The sequence below is a fragment of the Myxocyprinus asiaticus genome, chromosome 14 (assembly GCF_019703515.2).
Source record: "Myxocyprinus asiaticus isolate MX2 ecotype Aquarium Trade chromosome 14, UBuf_Myxa_2, whole genome shotgun sequence".
In the NCBI taxonomy this organism is placed as follows: Eukaryota; Metazoa; Chordata; class Actinopteri; order Cypriniformes; family Catostomidae; genus Myxocyprinus; species Myxocyprinus asiaticus.
In genome coordinates, this window is record NC_059357.1 from 22,869,778 (window position 1) to 22,882,794 (window position 13,017).

General features: G+C 38.6%; 1 protein-coding gene across 9 annotated transcripts in view; it reads right to left on the bottom strand.

Annotated features, from left to right (window-relative positions):
- LOC127452287 (retinoic acid receptor alpha-B) overlaps positions 1-13,017 on the bottom strand; it is a 183,314-nt gene that overhangs the window by 137,828 nt on the left and 32,469 nt on the right. For 7 of the 9 annotated variants that reach the window (XM_051717648.1, XM_051717652.1, XM_051717657.1 and 4 more), the window contains one exon: positions 5,116-5,199. The gene's annotated coding sequence lies outside the window, so the exon portion shown is untranslated. The remainder of the gene's footprint in view (positions 1-5,115; positions 5,200-13,017) is intronic. The other 2 variants (XM_051717653.1, XM_051717651.1) reach the window with 1 other exon arrangement.

Below are 13,017 nucleotides of genomic sequence, written 5' to 3' on the forward strand. Positions count from 1 at the left end.
TGACACTCAAAATTGAGCTCAGGTGCATCCTGTTTCCACTGATCATCCTTGAGATGTTTCTACAACTTGATTGGAGTCCACCTGTGGTAAATTCAGTTGATTGGACTTGATTTGAAAAGGCACACACCTGTCTATATAAGGTCCCACAGTTAACAGTGCATGTCAGAGCACAAACCAAGCCATGAAGTCCAAGGAATTGTCTGTACACCTCCGAGACAGGATTGTATCGAGGCACAGATCTGGGGAAAGGTACAGAAAAATTTCTGCAGCATTGAAGGTCCCAATGAGCACAGTGGCCTCCATCATCCATAAATGGAAGAAGTTTGGAACCACCAGGACTCTTCCTAGAGCTGGCCACCTGGCCAAACTGAGCGATCGGGGGAGAAGGGCCTTAGTCAGGGAGGTGACCAAGAACCCGATGGTCACTCTGACAGAGCTCCAGCATTTCTCTGTGGAGAGAGGAGAACCTTCCAGAAGAACAACCATCTCTGCAGCACTCCACCAATCAAGCCTGTATGGTAGAGTGGCCACACGGAAGTCACTCCTCAGTAAAAGGCACATGACAGCCCGCCTGGAGTTTGCCAAAAGACACCTGAAGGACTCTCAGACCATGAGAAACAAAGATTGAACTCTTTGGCCTGAATGGCAAGCGTCATGTCTGGAGGAAACCAGGCACCGCTCATCACCTGGCCAATACCATCCCTACAGTGAAGCATGGTGGTGGCAGCATCATGCTGTGGGGATGTTTTTCAGCGGCAGGAACTGGGAGACTAGTCAGGATCGAGGGAAAGATGAATGCAGCAATGTACAGAGACATCCTTGATGAAAACCTGCTCCAGAGCGCTCTGGACCTCAGACTGGGGCGAAGGTTCATCTTTCAACAGGACAACGACCCTAAGCACACAGCCAAGATAACAAAGGAGTGGCTCCGGGACAACTCTGTGAATGTCCTTGAGTGGCCCAGCCAGAGCCCAGACTTGAACCCGATTGAACATCTCTGGAGAGATCTGAAAATGGCTGTGCACCGACACTCCCCATCCAACCTGATGGAGCTTGAGAGGTCCTGCAAAGAAGATTGGGAGAAACTGCCCAAAAATAGGTGTGCCAAGCTTGTAGCATCATACTCAAAAAGACTTGAGGCTGTAATTGGTGCCAAAGGTGCTTCAACAAAGTATTGAGCAAAGGCTGTGAATACTTACAGGTGCATCTCAATAAATTAGAATGTCATGGAAAAGTTCATTTATTTCAGTAATTCAACTCAAATTGTGATACTCGTGTATTAAATAAATTCAGTGCACACAGACTGAAGTAGTTTAAGTCTCTGGTTCTTTTAATTGTGATGATTTTGGCTCACATTTAACAAAAACCCACCAATTCACTATCTCAAAAAATTAGAATACATCATAAGACCAATAAAAAAAACATTTTTAGTGAATTGTTGGCCTTCTGGAAAGTATGTTCATTTACTGTATATGTACTCAATACTTGGTAGGGGCTCCTTTTGCTTTAATTACTGCCTCAATTCGGCATGGCATGGAGGTGATCAGTTTGTGGCACTGCTGAGGTGGTATGGAAGCCCAGGTTTCTTTGACAGTGGCCTTCAGCTCATCTGCATTTTTTTGGTCTCTTGTTTCTCATTTTCCTCTTGACAATACCCCATAGATTCTCTATGGGGTTCAGGTCTGGTGAGTTTGCTGGCCAGTCAAGCACACCAACACCATGGTCATTTAACCAACTTTTGGTGCTTTTGGCAGTGTGGGCAGGTGCCAAATCCTGCTGGAAAATGAAATCAGCATCTTTAAAAAGCTGGTCAGCAGAAGGAAGCCTGAAGTGCTCCAAAATTTCTTGGTAAATGGGTGCAGTGACTTTGGTTTTCAAAAAACATAATGGACCAACACCAGCAGATGACATTGCACCCCAAATCATCACAGACTGTGGAAACTTAACAGTGGACTTCAAGCAACTTGGGCTATGAGCTTCTCCACCCTTCCTCCAGACTCTAGGACCTTGGTTTCCAAATGAAATACAAAACTTGCTCTCATCTGAAAAGAGGACTTTGGACCACTGGGCAACAGTCCAGTTCTTCTTCTCCTTAGCCCAGGTAAGACGCCTCTGACGTTGTCTGTGGTTCAGGAGTGGCTTAACAAGAGGAATACGACAACTGTAGCCAAATTCCTTGACACGTCTGTGTGTGGTGGCTCTTGATGCCTTGACCCCAGCCTCAGTCCATTCCTTGTGAAGTTCATCCAAATTCTTGAATCGATTTTGCTTGATAATCCTCATAAGGCTGCGGTTCTCTCAGTTGGTTGTGCATCTTTTTCTTCCACACTTTTTCCTTCCACTCAACTTTCTGCTAACATGCTTTGATACAGCACTCTGTGAACAGCCAGCTTCTTTGGCAATGAATGTTTGTGGCTTACCCTCCTTGTGAAGGGTGTCAATGATTGTCTTCTGGACAACTGTCAGATCAGCAGTCTTCCCCATGATTGTGTAGCCTATTGAACCAAACTGAGAGACCATTTTGAAGGCTCAGGAAACCTTTGCAGGTGTTTTGAGTTGATTAGCTGATTGGCATGTCACCATATTCTAATTTTTTGAGATAGTGAATTGGTGGGTTTTTGTTAAATGTGAGCCAAAATCATCACAATTAAAAGAACCAAAGACTTAAACTACTTCAGTATGTGTGCATTTAATTTATTTAATACACGAGTTTCACAATTTGAGTTGAATTACTGAAATAAATGAACTTTTCCATGACATTCTAATTTATTGAGATGTACCTGTATGTACATGTGATTTTTTCGTTTTTTTATTTTTAATACATTTGCAAAGATTTCAAACAAACTTCTTTCACGTTGTCATTATGGGGTATTGTTTGTAGAATTTTGAGGAAAATAATTAATTTAATCCTTTTTGGAATAAGGCTGTAACATAACAAAATGTGGAAAAAGTGAAGCACTGTGAATACTTTCCGGATGCACTGTATACTGAAAGGATACAACTACTGCTTGGATGCTGTGGGAAGCGGGTAGATGTCTAACTGAGTGAAGAACCCGATCTGGCAGCGAGGAGGAGAGACTTCTTCGCCGGAACACTAGAGGGGGCGGGTGAATCTTCGCTGCAGGCACTGGACTCAGGCGTAGAATGTCCTGATGCGTCAACAGGGAATTCCATCCGCTGAAGGGTGTCCATCGATGGTGAAGAGCGGGCTGATCAAGATGAGATGATCCGTCATGGTCAAGATGAGACGATGTCGGTCTTGAAGGAAGAAATTCTGAAAAAATGATGTTTGAGTGCCACTTATACAGGGCAAATGTGCGCCAAAAGAAGCGGAGCTCAAACATCATTGCCAATCACAAGATTGCCATTATGATACAAGGGCTTCAGCTAGGTTATGGAAAATGGATATTCCATGTAGAACATAGTTTTCAAATGCAATGTCAAGTGAACTGAATCAATAGGGAACAATGTTTTTCCAACTGAATGAAGAGACAGGATAATAGCTCTTCTTGTTTTGAGTGGGTTGGAGGAGACAAGACAGTGTGTCGCATCTCATGGACAGCTTGCAGGTCTCTTTGCTTCGCTTAGAACTTATTTCATGTAACAGCACTTGCTCAACTTTGAGCAACTACAACAATTACGTTCTTTTACTGCAGCATGCAGATTTTGAGTCCCCTAACCCCTAATCCCTCTAACTCAAGCAGCCAAAACCCATCTCCTCTCGACATTTTTTTCTATATTACAGCTCTCAGCGTGCATGAGATTATTTTTCATGAGCAGCTACTTCAAAGCGAGGACGAGAGTCCCGGTGGAAATGAGGAGGAAGTCGAGAAGATAACATTGAAGTGTTTGGAGGTGATGCATGCTCGCCAAGTTCCCCTACGAATCCACAGGGGACCAGCACGTAGAGGAGAAAGCACATGTTTTCTTCTGTGATTATCAAGGACGTAAACTACATGCTAATGAGTGAAAGAGACAATAAATAATTTGCTGTATTTTTTTATTAGCTGACAAGGCATTGTGAGGTCATTATGCAACTTTTTGATGTAAAACTGGCTTGTTTGCATTTATCAAGAGCTAATTAAATGCCTTCTGAAAAGCATCAGATGTACTGAGAGAACTAGAAGTAACTAAAGTTATAATGGTCTCATAGATCCTTCTTGGAAACATAAGGTACAATGAAGGGCAAATTAAAAAGTTAATGCACAGAGTACAGAAAGGAATTTCAGCAGTTTAAGCATGAATTAATTTGCAATAAAAGGGCCTCGGATGAACTAATAACTGTCCTCTGTTGTACAACTGAAGTGAATACATTTTATGAATCAATCAAGCTATACAGAAGTTTTTGCCTACACAGAAAATACCTGTTACAGCTGATTAGTTAATGTTAGACAGAATATTTATATTAAGTATGTAAGTATTTGCTCACTACCTTTTGTACACTGAATAAAAACATTCAAACAATACACTGGAGATTTTATTAAAAATACTGGTTTGTGTACAGTTCTTGTTAGTGCTATTTGATTAAATGCAAATGATCTTAAAGCTCTAAATCTTCTACACTCATATGCTAGACAGTGCCCCTAACAGATAAATTAATTTATAAAAGGGAAATAGCATTTTCTTTTATTTTACAAATGAAAACATGACCTAGAAACATACAATAAATACAGCACACTGAATTCAGTCCCAAATGTATTTACTAGAAGTATTGGTAGGTATTGTTCAGTTGTCTTTATTTACTCAAATCTATGCCCACCGTCTACTCATTTCATATTCAGGAAGACTTGTATCCATTTTAGGGCTCTGCATCTGTGCTAACATAGGCTTCTGCTGTGTGACTAAGAGTGACATGATTTATTGTGATGGATTTTGGAGGAGTGAAACAGACTTCACATGAAGCTCATATCCTGGCTGGCATTCTAACAAATCTTTAAGATGCTACAATCAGATCAGAAGCTACATGACAATAAAAGATGACATGCATACATTTTCTGTGTTACTTTTTTTTTTACACATACCCTCCTTTCTCCATTTCTATTGCTGTAATATCCTTAAAAAAATAATAAAAAAAAACAGAATAAAACAGGTTTTATAACTGGGTAGTTACTGTACCTCTCCCAGGATTTTTCTGTCCCAAATCTCTTCAAACATTCAATGGAACAGCACCTCACCATGAAGGAACATGTTCACTGGCTTCTGAAAGAGAAATAGTGATAGAGATTAAACAGATTCTATAGATTTATTAACAGCTTAACACATTCAGTTACTTTTTGAGGGGGAAAGAACAATAATATGTGTCAATTTGTCTGCAGGATGGATGGACGGATGGATGGATGGATGGATGGACATTACATACACATATACACTCCAAGTTAGATTTCCACAACAGTGCTCTTTTCTCGTCTCATTCGCACTTCTCCAAAACAAAGCAATGTTCTTTCCAATTTTCATCCCATCAAATGTCCAAATAAGCAACTTACTGTATAAACAACAACCAAAAACATCTAAATGCAGTTATCAAATAAGATTCTAGCTTCATTTTGAGAGGAAACTGTTTGGTATTCAGTCTATTTTTCACCCACATTATCGAATCTTTTTAGTTAATCATTGCAATAATGTGCGTTCAAAGGAACACATTTCTAGTTTGGAGTTGGTGAAGTAAGCCTTACTGATGGGACTGTGGGTGTGCATAAGACAACGGTTTAGTGCCGACACAAGTGAATATGCTCACCCACACTAAATCAAACTCACATGTGGATACTTCACTTTTCATTCTATAAGAAGAGGCTTAGAGTGGAAAGGGAACTAGCCTATGACACATAAGTGTGGCAAGCATTATTATGTTGCCATTTAAAAAACGAAGCTACCAAATTTACGGAAACTATTGGAAAAATGGGGGCTTCCAATTACTGTATATATGTGAATATACAGTTTATAGTATAGAATGAAGACACTGAAGTACAAGAAAAGGAAAAGCGTGATTTTGTTTCTTTCTCTGACATTTTCTCTCTTGTCATGTGCTTATGCTTATTGTATTTGAATACTTAGTAAGAAAAATATGTGTATGTGTGTGTGTGTCTGACAGCCTCACAGCACTAAGTGTACTCTAAGAGTGTGTGAGCGATTGTGTTTGTGGGTTTCTGTTAGCAGTGGTAATGTTTTTGACTCCATCTTTACTAAAAATAAATGTAATGAAAGATTTATTCTCTCACTCCGGCAAAGCCCACTGCCTTTACTGAAGCCAGTATAGAAATGTATAGTACTGCACTCTCTCCTCACTGGGGTTTGGACGTGTTTGTGAGTTTTTCAACACTAAAACTGAAATTGTGTAGACACAAATTTTATACAGGTGCATTATGTTTGTTTACAAGTAATGTTGTTTGATTTTTGTATGTCACTTAACCAATGCGAGATGAAATGACGTGAGCCAGATCTTTTAATTATGCTAATTTGGTTCTTCAAAACGCACATACAAATTTGATTATAATAACTGGATTGAGTTGTCTGAGATAATTAAGTGTTCCTGTTTTGATTAGAAAGAGTATAACCATAGACATTCGATACCATGATCAGTAATTAAGTGATTGGTTGGCGACAAGAATGTGATCACATGTCACTTAATCACTCTCAGTGTTGGCATGAAATAACAATTGGAGTTCTGTGGCTTTTAGTCCATGTCTATTGGCTTTGAAGCCATCTATATGCTAATGTACTCCTAAAATTTGACAAAATTAGCCTTAAGCAGATATAAGCATTTACAATTTACAGTTTTCCTTTTCTGGAAAACAAACAAAAATATTAATGATTCATCTTGCACTACACAGATTTTCAATCCAATCAAATGCTCTCTAGAATGTTCCTTCCCCTTATAACACCTGCAACTAACTAAAAAGCAGCAGTTTTGGGGAAGCTACTTCAAAAATGTATGGATGCAGCATCATTTAAAACATGATAGTTTTCAGTTACTAATGTCATTGCAGAAATTCACTATTCACAGTTAGCTATGATTAATTTAATTAATGAGTAAAAGTGTCCAATAACAGGGCAGTTAATGAGATTTAAACAAGTAGTATTCGGCTGGTCATGTGATTGTAAAATGGCAGCCCCCATGAGGGGACCCTCTCCACGTAGAATAAAACATAAGGTTTTTATAAGGTTACTGATGTGACTGGAGTCTTCATCTCATGTGAGTGATCATGATTTTATACATATGTTTCAAAATCACTTCAGTTCTTAATGAGTAAAACTTTTCTAATTACTGAGAAAAAATTACTGAGCGTACCTTTAAATGATTTGGATTTCCCAAAGCAACAAATGAGAGAGAGAGGATGGTTTCGATGAGTGTGTTTTATTACTCCTTCGGCCCCATTCCTGCATTCACAACACAATGTAGCGTTTTGGAAAATGTAGCTTGTTACTGAAAAAGCTACACTTTTGTGGAAATAGATGATCTACAGTCACGCTACTGAATATTTTATTTAAATCTGAAGTCACTTTTTCAGTGTTAAAATACTTTCTCCTATCCCAGCTTAATATGCAGAGACAACTATAAGTAAGCCATTCATAAGTTCATTTCTTTAAAACTGTAAGCAATGCATCTCTGTAGAGCTAAGAAATTTCCTCCCTTTGTTTTGAGCGACCCATCTACACAAACACAATAACACTGACTGAACCAATGACGTGAGTTGGGGGTGGGACTACTTCTTTGTTTGACCAACAACAGGCATAAGGCATATTCAGAAAGCTGTTTTGAAAACAGAATTTTTGCAATTCCGTTTGGTGGCGCAGAAATTACATACTTCAGCTTTAATTTAGTAGCGTTGCTACTGTTAGTTAGCCACTCCCAAACACTGGCAAGTAGCAAAGCATTGTTCATAAATGTGACAAACTAAAGCTCTTTGGCAGTTGAAAAAAGGTATGAGCCGTTTTATATGTCCAAACTTCCTTTTTCAATTGGGAATACGTCAACACAGGAAAGATTTCATGGAATCTTTAAATGCAAATCAACCTAGTTAAATTGTACAATTTTTGAAACTAATAAAATGTAGAACAACAGAATTCATCTGAATAAAACCAGCCAGAGCAAGCATTGCACCAAACTGGTCTGCTAAAGGATGACCTCATCAATCCACAAGAACCTGATTGGTTCCAAGTTACCTGACCACTCTCTTCCAACTAGAAACCAAAAACAAGGTGCCAGTGATCCCCCGTCAAGAGCTGTTTGTCCATGAACACTGAAATGTTGTTTCATGCTGTGCCGAGGCCACATGTGCCTTGTACTCGGTTTGACACAGATGACCAAGGAGAGAGAGCTTTGTCAGCAGGTCACCTGTTCTGTCCAAGCGCTTCGCTATCAGCGATGGTCCCATCACTCGTCTGACCTTCAGATGGTGCTACGTGCACTGAGTGTGTGACATTTTAAAAAGGTGACAGCAATAGCACAGGGAAACACAATGTTCCCAACTCACTCTTAAAACTATTTCTGCTGTATTACAAGCCAAAAGTGTCTCTTGTAGATGGGAGCACTTCAGGCTCTATCAAGTACAAACTGTAAAGAGCCTCTAGCAACACTCGCATGATATCGCATGGCACCTTGGAATGCATATGAACATTTGAGTTGGGAGAGGGGCATCTTAAAAACAACATAAATTAAAGGATACTGTAAAAGCTAAAATAGAACACCATTTGCAATTGGTAACTGGTAGGGGTTCAAAAGTATGAGAAATATAGAAAAAATACTATATATACTAAATATACTATAACTATTCCTTTAAAATAAGCAGAAAAGCTATGACATAAAATGAGAAGAAATACTTAAGATTCTGCTTTATTTAAGTCACCAATCAAATGTAATTTTGGAATAATAATTTTTATATTATTATTATTTTTCGATTTATGGTAATGAGAATGAGATTTTGCTTTCATGATAATGTCACAATGCAAAAAATCTTAATGGTCTAAAAGATGTAATATAATTAAAATAAATTGTCTTTATGTTAAATATAATTTCTTACTTTTTTCTTTTGATTCTGGGGAGAAATATGACCCAGACATGTTCTTGATGGGCTCTGTGAGATTTACTACCATATATGTAGATTTCATATTTGCAATTGGTTGATTGTGTTCTCCACTTTTAATTCAGGAAGACATCCAAAAGTAATCTGCTTTCTGGCCAATGCTGCCATTTAAAGGCATCTGTCAATGTTTTTAGGATTATGTGATGACAATGTTGTGTGAACAGAAATTCCTTTCCAGGAATTAACTGCTATGCGGCTACACACTTTAAAACAACTCCTGCCATTAAATAAATGGTTAAGCAAGGACACAGAGTAGAACGGATTTAGAGGCTGTGGAGTCAGTAGACTGCCGTTTCCCTGATTGACCCAAGTTTTTTTTAAAGTACTGGCATAAATTTAGATAAAACAGGGGGAATATTATTTCTTTTAAAGGAACAGTTCACCCCAAAAATGAAAATTATGTCTACAGTACAGTTCATAGTGACAGGCTGTCAAGCTTTAAAAAGTAGTCCATATGACTTGTGTGCTATATTCCAAATGTTTTTTTTTTTTTTTTGGCCTTTTTGGAACATGACAACCATGATCACTATTCATACTGTTGTTGTATTGCAAGTCCTGCATAACGATTCTTCCAAAATTTCTAATTGTGTCTTTTACGTAGGGCTGCACAATTAATCGAAAAACTAATCACGATTACGATTATGGCTGCCACGATTATGTAATCATGAAAACTGACGATTACAGCATTCAATTTAAGTCTACTCCTTTTACGTCAATGGTTTCTATTTACAACATGTTTCTGCAGCAGTTGAGTATTCTAACCAATCACTAACATGTCCATTGAGCAATGAAACGGCAATGGCCAATCAGAGCCGCTTAAGTGAATCCTCCGTCCTATGACAACTGATCCTAATGCGCAGGTTTTAAACTGTATGAATGCCCAGATGCTTACTTTATGTTCCACCTCTGTTCATGGTGGCACACGAAAATTAATACTGAAGAAACATCACCTGACACTCGAAGCTGTAGAACAAGAGCGAAAAGCACTTTGGAATTATTTTGGATTCATTGCATATTGCACAGCTCACTTTGAACGTAGATGTTAAATACACAGCAGATGAGCATCACGACAAAACTAAAATGCTCCCGTTCTAATCGAGGCACAGACACGGTGTAAATAATTGATTTATTATGCTGATTAGACTGCTTTGTTTTTAATGAGAGCATTCACAAATTGCAGAACTTTGTGCGGAGCGTCATTGAGCTTGCGTCGAAATGCAGGTCTGAAACCTGCAGTGAGTGACAGCAGTCATTGAAATGGGAGAGTTTGTCGTGTTGCTCGATTTCTGTGTACTGCTGTAATAAGACCCATTTGCCACGCAGCTGGTATTAGTAGATTTAACATTTTCACGAACTGCACAAACTCCAATCGCAAATGACTGTTTTTAATTTCCAAAGTGCACCACTGAGGCCAAAAATGATCTAATGATGATCGTACATAAACAAGATCGCCATTGAAGATCTAACGGGATGAATGGTTCTCCTGTCTCGCCACCAAAGGGCTTACTGAACGCAGTAACTTGGTCAATTGAAATCGGTTGTTAATAAGTTTGAATATTGAATATGTCATATTATTTACTGTATGTGGGCTAATAATTTAAGCAGTAATTTAGCAATAATTTAATTTATACCACAGATATCGATTTAAAATAATTTTTATTTGCCTTACCTTAACAAACATTATTACAATATAAAATACAATACAATATAATGCTTAAATGATGCTTAAAGAAACTGGAGCACAGCTCATATCCACCATTTAAATCTGTCTTTAACTCTTCAGTAACTCTGAAGAACCACACGGTTGCTTAATTTGTGACGTCATGGTAATTTAATATTTTAATCAACATTAATAATCGCGATTACAATATCAAGGGCAATAATCGACAATTATGATTTTTGCTATAATCGTGCAGCCCTACTTTTACGGAAAAATAGCAGCATGTGTTACATATGGAATGACATGAGGTTGAGTAAATAATGACAGAATGTTAATTTTGAGGTGAACTATTGCTTTAAAACTAATATGCAAAAGGTTGCCAAACACTTTGGAATTTAGAGGGATGTGGCGACAGAGATGAGTGGGCTTCGATCTGAAAGAGTGTGGAGTGGAGTAAAAGGTGAAGCCACTGGAATGGGGGCATCACCTATTTGTTTTTTGGAGGGGTGGATTTAGCTTGACAGGATCAGTCAGACAGACAGAAAAAAAAAAATATTCTAGAAGATAAATTGTCATAGCAGGATGACCAGTGACATTCAACCGTCAATTCCTAATGGATGATGACCCTATAAAATCTAAAGGTCAACCTTATTCCCCCTCATCCTAGCCTATCTAAATAGGACCACCCTCCTTTGACACAAGATGAAGCACCTCTACCCCGCTGAACTCTGCAAAACATTTTTCTATAGTGGGGGTCTGAATGAGATACACTATATTCAAGACCTCCCAGTGTATGTCTGTATGCATTAGGAAAAAAGAGAGGGTGGGTGGGGGGAGAGAGAGAGGGAGAGAGAGAGAGAGAGAGATACAGAAAATAAAAAGAGACATAAACAGATATGTAGAAGATTGGCAATATAAATGTCACTTGAGTAAGTGTGTATATCTTTCTACGGGGTGAGTTTCAGTTGTGTGTATTCTTTGTGTCAACACCTGTCCAGAATAGAAATCTAAAAATCCTAAGCAGATGGGCTCCTTCACTAAATGGCACACAGTAGAGAGAAATGCACCAATCAACACAGCGTAACGGAAAAACAGCCAGACAAACTCTCCAGACAAAAAGTTTCTGTTAGTCAGACAATTTGCCCACCTCAAAGATGAAGTTTGTAATTTCTGTGCTACTATATCACCAAATGGAATTGCAAAAATACTGACTTTACTTGGAAAATCAGGAAGACCAACCCGATCGTCACAACACTGGACACTGTACTATCCCATAATCAATGTTGGGTGTATCCAATTATAGTAATTAGTTACTGTAATCTAACTACTTATTAGTCAAAAAGTAATGTAACACCTTACATTTTAAATTATTGTAATCAGATTACAGATACTGACTTTCAATTAAAGTAATTACTTTTAAGTACATTACTTGCGCTAAAGTACTATGTGCTGTATAATACATTTAAAATATGAATTCATTTGTACGTCTGTTAGCATTTTTGTGACAGCTGAAGGGTGTGCGACAATGACTGAGGAGGAATTATAGACATTTTGAATTTGAGCAGAAAACAAAAACCTTTTCTAGGAAAAGTGATTTAGAAAGTAAAATAATTAGTAATGTGATTACTATTTAGGTGAAGTAATCAGTCAAGTAATTGGTTTACATTTTTAAGAGAAGTAATTAGTAATTTGTAGGGGATTACTTATTTTGAGTAACACTGCCCATAATACCACCATCCAGAATTGCTAAATTAATAACTGTTTTTAAACAGGTTTCCTGAACACTGCTCCCATTTTCCATTTGTCAGCAAATAAATCCTGCCTCAAACTTACAAGAAAACACAAATCCAGCCACCTAAACAGACAGAGGGCAAGAAAGCAAGGGGGGCGGGAGAGACAATCCAGATAAACATATTCCCTCATTTCCACCCCAGCCGGTTAGACAGATCTGAAGACAGGAAGCAACGCTTGTGTCGTCTGTATGTACAGGTCAAGCCACACCTCTCGTGGCAGCCTGAACTCTAGCCTAAAATAAGCTGAAAGTAACAGCAGTCAGGCCAGCAGGGACAAAGCAGGTGACTATACGCAACATGGCGCTAGCTTTAGCAGAGATAAGAGAAGAGGGGGGAATGAATCACGGGAACAGGCAATCCCTGGAGAGAAGCCCCTGTGCTCAGAACACTCCGTCCTTGGGAGCTGACGATTGATGGGAATCGAGTGATAAAAACCAAACAGTCCTTGGGTCTCCTGAGCCAGAGAGAGGGTTGTATTTGCTGA